This window comes from Dendropsophus ebraccatus, unplaced genomic scaffold (genome assembly GCF_027789765.1).
Source record: "Dendropsophus ebraccatus isolate aDenEbr1 unplaced genomic scaffold, aDenEbr1.pat pat_scaffold_1127_ctg1, whole genome shotgun sequence".
Lineage (NCBI taxonomy): Eukaryota > Metazoa > Chordata > Amphibia > Anura > Hylidae > Dendropsophus > Dendropsophus ebraccatus.
This window is the reverse complement of record NW_027208544.1, coordinates 39,637-48,414: the sequence shown is the minus strand read 5'-3', so window position 1 is coordinate 48,414 and position 8,778 is coordinate 39,637. Positions and strand designations below refer to the sequence as shown.

General features: G+C 46.7%; 1 pseudogene; it reads left to right on the top strand.

Moving 5' to 3' along the window:
• The first annotated feature begins 530 nt into the window (after window positions 1-530).
• The window catches only part of LOC138774826 (transmembrane protein 245-like), a 46,715-nt pseudogene continuing 38,467 nt past the window's right edge, over window positions 531-8,778 (top strand).

Sequence of the window (8,778 nt, the reverse complement as noted above, 5' to 3'; positions counted from 1 at the left end):
CATCAGGATATAACAATTTTTAGGATCCAATATGCCACGTGTTAGAATAATGTGCAGGTTTGGGTCTATTATACAGTAAGAAACCAGACACTTACTAGAGCAATATAAAAAGTTTAATAATGCAAATCTAATTCCTAGGTCGAAAAGAGGGACATGCAAGGGACAAAGAGACATGTAAGGGGTAAAGAGGGACAGGAATCAAAAGTAGGGACTGTCCCTCCAAAATAGGGACACCTGGGAGATATACATCCAGAGTGTACAGACAAAAAACCATACACAGTAATACGGGGATACAACACTGTGATATGATTCAGACTAGAAGCGGGCACTGAGGGGGCAGAGGGTGACTGGGCAGCTTCCACGTGACCGGAGCCGCTGCTTATCACCGGATGCCGCTCCTCACACCTCATGTGAACGGGCAGCACTCAGCGTTGAGAGCAAAACCACAGCCAATGAGCAGCCAGTGGGCGGGGCGTGCACGTAGTATCTACGGGCGAGGTGGTGACGTAATATTTAGTGGGCGGGGCGTGCAGATACCATGTGGTGGGAGGGCCGTGCACGGGAGCAGCGGGGCCCGGGCCGTGGACGCCCTCAGACATGGCAGAGAATGAAGAGCTGCACCGGGACGGCTCTCGCTCCTCCAGCCCCACACATGATTCCCGGCGGGCTGCCCCCCTCGCCCCGGCAGCCCTGCCCGACACCCCCGCAGCTCCTAGACCGCCGGCACCAACTTCGTCCCGCAGCCCGCCCGCGCTCCTCCAGCTGCCCCCTGGGCTGCCGCTCCGCTTTGACCGGAACATCAAGCAGGCGTTCTATAACACGGGAGCGCTGCTGTTTGCGGCCGGGTGCTGCGGGGCGGCCGTGCTCGTCTACTTCATCCTGGAGGCCTTCCTGCGGCCGCTGCTGTGGGCCGCCCTGTGCGGCACCTTCCTTCACCCCTTCAAGCACTCGCTGACCGGAGTGTGCCGCCGCTGGCTGTGCCGCCTGCAGAGACGGGGCTCCCCCATCGTCCTGGCCACCCTGCTGCTGCCCGTTCAGCTTCGTCAACCACAGCCTGGAGGCCCTGGGGGAGTTGGTTGCCCGCAGGCTGCGGGTGCTGGTGCCCGTGCTGGCCGGGGCGCCCCTCCTCTACCTGCTCTACCTGGCCGGAAGTTACCTCGGGGTGCGGGAGCTGCTGGCACACGTGTGCGGCGTCATCTGCGGGGCTCTGGACTACTTCAGCACTCTGTGGGTGAGGAGGGCACCCGGTGCCACCATCTGCTGCTCGGGGGCCAGGGGTACCAATCAGAGGGCAGGCCCACCTACTGGTTACTATGGGCACCTGTATAATATCTCTGTATGACAGCTGTACTACAAGGAGCAATGGTGGTTCCCATAGGTGTCCCTAGGAATGGAAGGAATCAGGGAGCCAGTTATACAGGGATAGAATGGAGCACAGGTACTGTTATTTGGCTCCGCATATGGCACAGCTATGGAGACACATTTACTATGCAAAGTGCCACCTCCTTCCCCAATACAACATCTGACTCATCTGGCCAGGGGCTTAGCGTTGTGCATGGGTGTAAATCAGCACGCCAGGAGCCAAAACACTCGCCTGAATTCTTGATCATTCCCTGTGGTTACTATGCTTGATGCACCAGAAGTTTTTTCTCCCCATACACCAGAATTGTGCATCATAGCATTTGAGACACACTTATCATGTTGGCCATGTCAAAAGGAATGGGGGTGCGACCTAAAATCCTATGTGCCAAAATTTTGGTGCTTTATCTGTGTCTGAAGTAAGCCAACTACTGGTGTAAAGCAAAGCTTAAAGGGGTTATCCAGCACTACAAAAACATGGCCACTTTCTCCAGAGACAGCACCGCTCTTGTCTCTGGTTTGGGAGGGGTTTGCCACTTAGTTCCATTCAAGTGAATGGAGCTTAATTGCAAACCGCACCTCAACTGGAGACAGGATGAAGTGCCCGGCGCTGTTATCACGCCCCTCTGGGCGTGTGTAGAAAGTGCCGCATGGTGACGTCATTAGAGGGGGGGGGGGGTGGCATTGCACATCGGCCTGGCCGACGTCTTTACTAAGCTGCACATGCGCAGTACTGTTGGTGAAGCCGCTGCTGTACTATGCCGCGCAGGCGCAGTACCGCAGCGTCTTCTCCGGCTGCACTGCCCATGCGCAGCTTAGTAAAGACGTCGGCAAGGACGATGTGCAATGCCGCCCCCCCCTCTAATGACGTCACCATGCGGCACTTTCTACACACGCCCAGAGGGGCGTGATAACAGCGCCGGAGCCGGCCCAGGACACGGACTACTTGAAAAAGACACCCGTCCACCGTGACTACTTGAAGAAGCCATCCGCCCACCGTGACTACTTAGATGGTCATTTGCATAGAGCCCGGGAGACTAATAAACTAACTTTGCAGGCTCTATGTACAGGGGACGGAGGGGACAGGGGGATGGTTAGGAAGCGTGCTGGCTGATCTACCAGCACGTTTCCTTAGCTTTATAGCCAATTTTTGTGTGATTGGTTCCCTTTAAAGCAGTCAATGCAGTGTTTCTCCTCTTGCTTCTAGCAGTAGGTAATGGCGTCCAATATTCTCCTCACCTTGCCAGCAATAGCGCCCCCCATAATGGTAGCTTGTATTTCCATAACATATAGGGGGACTTTACTACAGGAGGGGGGAGAGTGTGAAGCAGCACAGTGTCTGCCTCAAACACCAATAAAATGGTATCTAAAGCGCCTGCAAGTAGAAACATTTTATTTAGGAAAAAAGGAAAGAAAATTGAGAATCATTTATAGTATTAAAAAAAAAAAATCAGCTGACTGTTTTCCCTTCTGTCCTCAGCTCAGACAGGATCACTGAACCTATTACATATTAGCTTATTGGGCCTACAGTTGGCCATGCAGAAGGGCCTTTAGACCAGACAAAGTAGATGCTTAAGATTTGGCTGAGCCATTGTGATAAATCTGGCACCTTTGTAGTCTGTCATGTAAGTTTTCACTGCCCAGAAATTGGGCAGTAATAGTGTCACTGTTGTTATAACTTTCAAAATCTAAATCAACTGAAGATTTGATATAACGTTTGCAGTATACAGTACATTCATTATTATTATTATTTTTTTTTGTCGTTATCATGCTGTAAAACAAAGCTGAACTTACCAGAAATCCAGGTCCAGTCTCCTGAAGGCAGATTTTCTGACTTGTGCTGGTGAAAAAAAACAGACTAAACACAGGAATTCTGGCTGGTACAAAGAGTCACAGCTCAATGTGTCCATCAGTCACATGACTGCCTTCTGTGAGCGCTCAGGTGGTCTGAGATACACAGGACTTCTTGTTTTCTGACTCTTTCCTCTTTTTTTGAGGAAAAAAAGTCCGAAAACAGGAAATGCTGTATTTTCTATGATAACTAAAAAAAAAAAATGAATGTAAATTACAAACTTGCTTTATATCACATCTACTGTTTAGATTTTGAAAGGTATAACGGCAGTGACACTTTTAAGTGTCACTGACGTTTGAAAAAATCTTGTGACATGTCATAAAGACATACAAAAATAGAAAATTGGAGAGTTGGTCCCTGTACTAGCAAATGGTCTCTCTCGGAATATATGTCTACAAGATATGTCTACTCTGTGTAAAAGACCCACAGCAGATGGGTCGAGTGCAAGTTAAAAGGAGGTAGCCGCAACCCCACATATAACACAAAAAGCAGATGAATAGCCAGGACTCCACTAACACTCAGCCACAGCAGCGTGCAAACTGCACATTGTTAACACAGAGAAAAATGTAACAGCTACAGAAGCATGGTGGTCATCATAGGTATGCATTGGTGACTTCCCCCAACAAAAAAAACCCTTATAGCTGTTAAACATATTGGCACTTAAAACACAACATTAGACATCATGTAGAAAAATCCTAAAACTTATTGTGGCCTATAAGAATCTCTGGTCTCTATTTTGGAATATGCTTCTCTTAGCAGTGCTGGCACTACTTCTGTGAGCAGTCTTGTGGATGCTGCTGCTTGTCGGCTATGGTCCAGTAAAGCACCAAACATGGAGCCAATTTTAAGATAAAGACAAAATAAACCTGGTCTCTTGTACCTCGCCCTAATGTTTTGCATAGTTCGTTGTAGCCAAGCTTTAATAGTAGTTATTTCACTAGCAAACAAACCACAATCTACCATTTACCATGGAAATGAGATGGAATAGTTTTCTTTATTAAATCGCTGTAAGGAAACAAGCCTCCTATCTACATACAAAACATTAGAGAGAGGTAATGCTAAATATTTAGCCCGGTAGAGCAGCCCCTGGTAGAGCAGCTGTGGGCAAGCATATACTTTACCTGATCCCGGCTCTGGCTTGCTGAAGACACCGGGAACTGCCGAAGCAAGCCGGAGCCGGGATCAGGTAAAGTATATGCTCCGGCGGCCGGGGGGTTAACGGGGCGGGCTGGGGACAAACTCGCAGCAGGGATGTACACCCCTGCTGCGATTTTGTCTGCCATTGAAAGAATAGGGCCGGGATCCGCAGCAAGTCTCGCTGCGGATCCGGCAAGTAGGTTTGTACCCTGAAGGGGTTTTCCAGCTTCAGAAAAACATGGCCACTTTCTTTCAGACACAACCTGACCCGTCTCCAGTTCAGGTGTGGATTCCAATTAAGCTCCATTCACTTGGTTGCAAAACCACACCAAAACTGGAGACAAGAATTGTGCTGTCTGTGGAAGAAAGTGGCCATGTTTTCCAAACGCTGGATAACCCCTTTAAACATCTACTGTGCACAATGCAGAAGCTTGGTCTGTAGCACTTTTGAGTTAAAAAAAAGTATATGTGCGAGAAATGTCATGAACTTGACTATGTAATAAATAAATTCTTTCCTTCCTGAGTCTAGCAGGTTTGCTAGATGCTTAGCATGTATGACTCTTAGAGGAGATAAAGTGGGAAAGTTATGGCTGTTACTTAGTAGAGGCTTGTGCACACTGAGTAAAAGGCAAGGAATTCAAGAGGAATCCGCTCTTAATTTCTGTGTGAAATTCCTCCCGTAAAATATGAACAGAGCAATGTCCCATTGTGTTTAATGGGATTTCCGCTCTGTTGTTCACACTGCAGACTTTTCTGCCGCAGATCGGCTTTCCGCCTTGAGGCCCAGTTTACTGAGCAAAAACTGCGGAAGTCCAAGCCCCATTGACTTCTATAGGATTCCTCTAGCACAGGCATGTCCAAAGTCCGGCCGGAGGGCCATTTACGGCCCGCGTTCCGAACTTTTACGGCCCCCCAGGTATCCAGCTTGCTATTATCTGCCTGTGCTATAAAGCATATAGCATGTAAAATGGTCGGCCCTCGCACATGTTCACTTCATCAAATTTGGCACTCTTCGAAAAAAGTTTGGACATGCCTGCTCTAGCAGAATCTGCCACTTGTCACTTCTTTGGCCTCATTCACACTGAGCATAAACGGCAGAATTTCGCGGCGGAGCTCTCCGCCCTGCTCAGTGTCCAGCAGCGAGTGAATGAGAGGGCACGCGTGCGTCCACTCCCACTGCTCTACGCTCAAAAAAGTGACGTCATTTTGAGCGGAGAGGGCAGGAAGCAGACGCACGTGTGCCCTCTCCTTTACTCACTGCATGACACTGAGTGCGGCGGAGAGCTCTCCGCCGCAGAATTCTGCTGTTTCTGCTCACTGTGAATGAGGCCAAAGAAGTGACAAGTGGCAGATTCTGCTAGAGGAATCCTATAGAAGTCAATGGGGCTTGGATTCTGCTTGAAATTCAGCTTGCATTTAGCTTGAATTTTGCTCAAATTGTGCTCCTTTTCTGCTCCTATTCTGCCAGAGCAGAATAAAAGAGGAATTTCAAGCAAAAATCTTTCCTCTTCAATTCCTTGACTTTTTCTCAGTGTGCATATGCCCTATAGTAGTAATGTTTTAAAAGGGGGCTCCATTTAATTATACTGGTCTGATGATATCAACCCCATGACTATTTAGTCATATCTAGCATACAGTGCACCCTATATATTCTCAATTGGCATGACGAGGCCTGGCTTTAGCAGTGTAATGATGCTCATCTCGGCTTGGCAATCCTTTACTCCAGCAGCCCACACTCGTCCGAGCTGAGAACTTCAGGTGCATTCTGCTGCACCCCCCAGATTGAAGTTCTGTTCGTCCCATAGGCTCCATTTCATTCAAGAAGGGGTGGGTGGCTGAATCCGCTTTAAGTTCTCTGCTCGCAATCCGTAGTGTGCACATACCCTAATGGAGGACCGATTGTAGAGATCAGTGCAGTACATATGTACTGCATTGATTTCTTTGAGCAATCAGTGCATTGCACATAGATGTCCCCTATCAGGACTAAAAATTACTGTGTAAAAAAAAGAAAGTTTTTCTATAAATAAAAAATCACATCCCATAATAAAAGTTTAACCCTTTAAGGACGGAGCCTGTTTTCATTTTTGCTCTTTCGTTTTTTCCTCCATGTTTAAAAGGCCACTGAGCTTGCATGTTTCCTCCTATAGACCCACATGAGCCCTAATTTTTTGCGACACCAGCTATACTTTGCAAATACAGACTTAATTTTTCTTTAAAATATGCTGAAAAAACAAAAAAATTATGTGCAGTGAAATTTGAAAAAAGATGCAATTCCTTTTATTTCGAGGGGTTTCGTATGTACGCCGTTTCGCCCTATGGTAAAACTGACATGTTAACTATGTTCCTCAAGTCAGTACGATTACAACGATATGTAACTTGTGTAACTGTTATTTTATTTGATGGCTTTTAAAAAATTCAAACCTTTTAAAGAAAACTAAATGTGTTTAAAATCGCTCTATTCCCAGGCTTATAACGCTTTTATTGTTTGGTCTATGGGGCTGTGTGAGGTGTCATTTTTTGCGCCACGACCTGTTCTTTCTTTTGGTACCTTGTTTGCATATATGCGACTTTTTGATCACTTTTAATTAGATTTTTTCTGGATTTAATGTAAACAAAAATGCCCAATTTTGCACTTTGCTGGGGTTTTGCGCTTACGCCGTTCACTGTGCGAGATCAGGAATGTGATCATTTAATAGTTTAGGCGATTACGCACGAGGCGATACCAAATATATGTTTATTTATTTATTTATTTATTTTGAATAGTTAATTAGCCAGCCCCTGAATAGTTAATACCCGCGGTCCCTGGCTACACAAAGCAACCGGGGACCGCGGGCTGCAGATAGGGCTCACGCCGGGAGCCCTCTGTGATCCTCCTTACCGGCCGCATGGCGGGTATACTCGTCATGCGTCATTAAGGGGTTAAATCACCCACCTTTTCCAATTTTTTTAAATAAAAAAATAAACATATTTGGAACATATAGTATATCGTAGTGTGCGTAATTGTCTGACCTAGTAAAATATAACAATAATGTTTTCATATGGTGAATGGCATAAACTGAAAACATGCCAGGATTGTCCCTTCTTCACAAATATGATACCAATAAAAACTAGAGATTGTGGCGCAAAAATTGAGACCCTAAACAGGCTTGAAGGTTGAAAAATGAAAGCACTTTGGCTCTTAGACGGCGAGGAGGAAGAAAACAAAAATGCAAAAATTTAAATAAGCCTGGTCCCTTAAAGGAGAAGTACGGGGTCAGCGTTTTTTTTTTTTTCTAATAAGCTGGAGAGGAGGTGGCTGAACATAACATACACCTACCTCCCTGGTTCTAGCTCTGGGGTCCGCTGTCCTCTGCTTCCTGTCCCTGGCCATTTCTGGTCTGAGCGGGGACCAAAAAAGGTCTGATCCTGGACTTCTCCTTTAAGACCAAAATCTACTCTGTCCGTGTTCCCCCCACCCCAGAAGTGTGGTGCATTATACTTACGTATTCGTTGTCGACCCCGGCTGCCATCTTGGGTCGACGACCTCATTTTCGGGAGGCCGGCTGGACCGCTCCAGCCGCCCCTCATGCCTGCCCCCATCCATCATCAGCTGCTCAGCTGTGATTGGTGCGCATAGGGGGGGGGCAGCATGAGGGACGGCTGGAGCGACAGCGAATACGTAAATACACACTTTCGGGGTGGGGGGAACACGGGGAAGGGGGCCATTCACTTAAGACACATTACAAAGTTGTATAACTTTGTAATGTGTGTTATTTAGGGAATAAATATTAAACACCGCACTACCCCTTTAATGGGAACCTGTCAATGGAAATGCTGTTTATTCTTCAAAAGCATGTTCAGAAGGAGATGAGCAGATTAATGTATAGTTTTGTTGGAAAAATTCCAGGATAACATATACACAAAATCTTATTCGTGTAAAGCGCTTCTCATCCCGAGCAAAGTAGTCAAGACAGTATATGTTAAGATTCCAATTGTATACCACAGAAACACCAGGGTCCAACTTTAGTCTAACTGCATGCTAGCCACCCTTCTCCTTATGCCAGTTTCACACCAGAGTATTACCGATGCATTTTTGCTCTTGTATAGCTTGACGATGAATCTAATAACCCAAGCTGACAAGATCATAGGGATCTACAATGCTGAAAGTTTGGGTCATTAGACCTCTGCATTGGGGTCCATTTGCAGAATGTGCCTGTAACACACTTGTGTGAAACTCCATATTCTGCCGCTGTCCGCTGTGATCTTGCCGTCAGTGTGTACTAAGTGTTATTTGTCTTCTAGATTTGGACGCTGGTCGCCGGGTATGCTCTGGCTGTCGCTTTTAAGTGGAATCCAGACACTCAGCGCTACCTTACTGCCTTTTCTGTTCCTGTGTGGCTCTTACTTCTCTTTCATTTGGGTAAATATTTCCAATGATGTGTTGTTGTTTT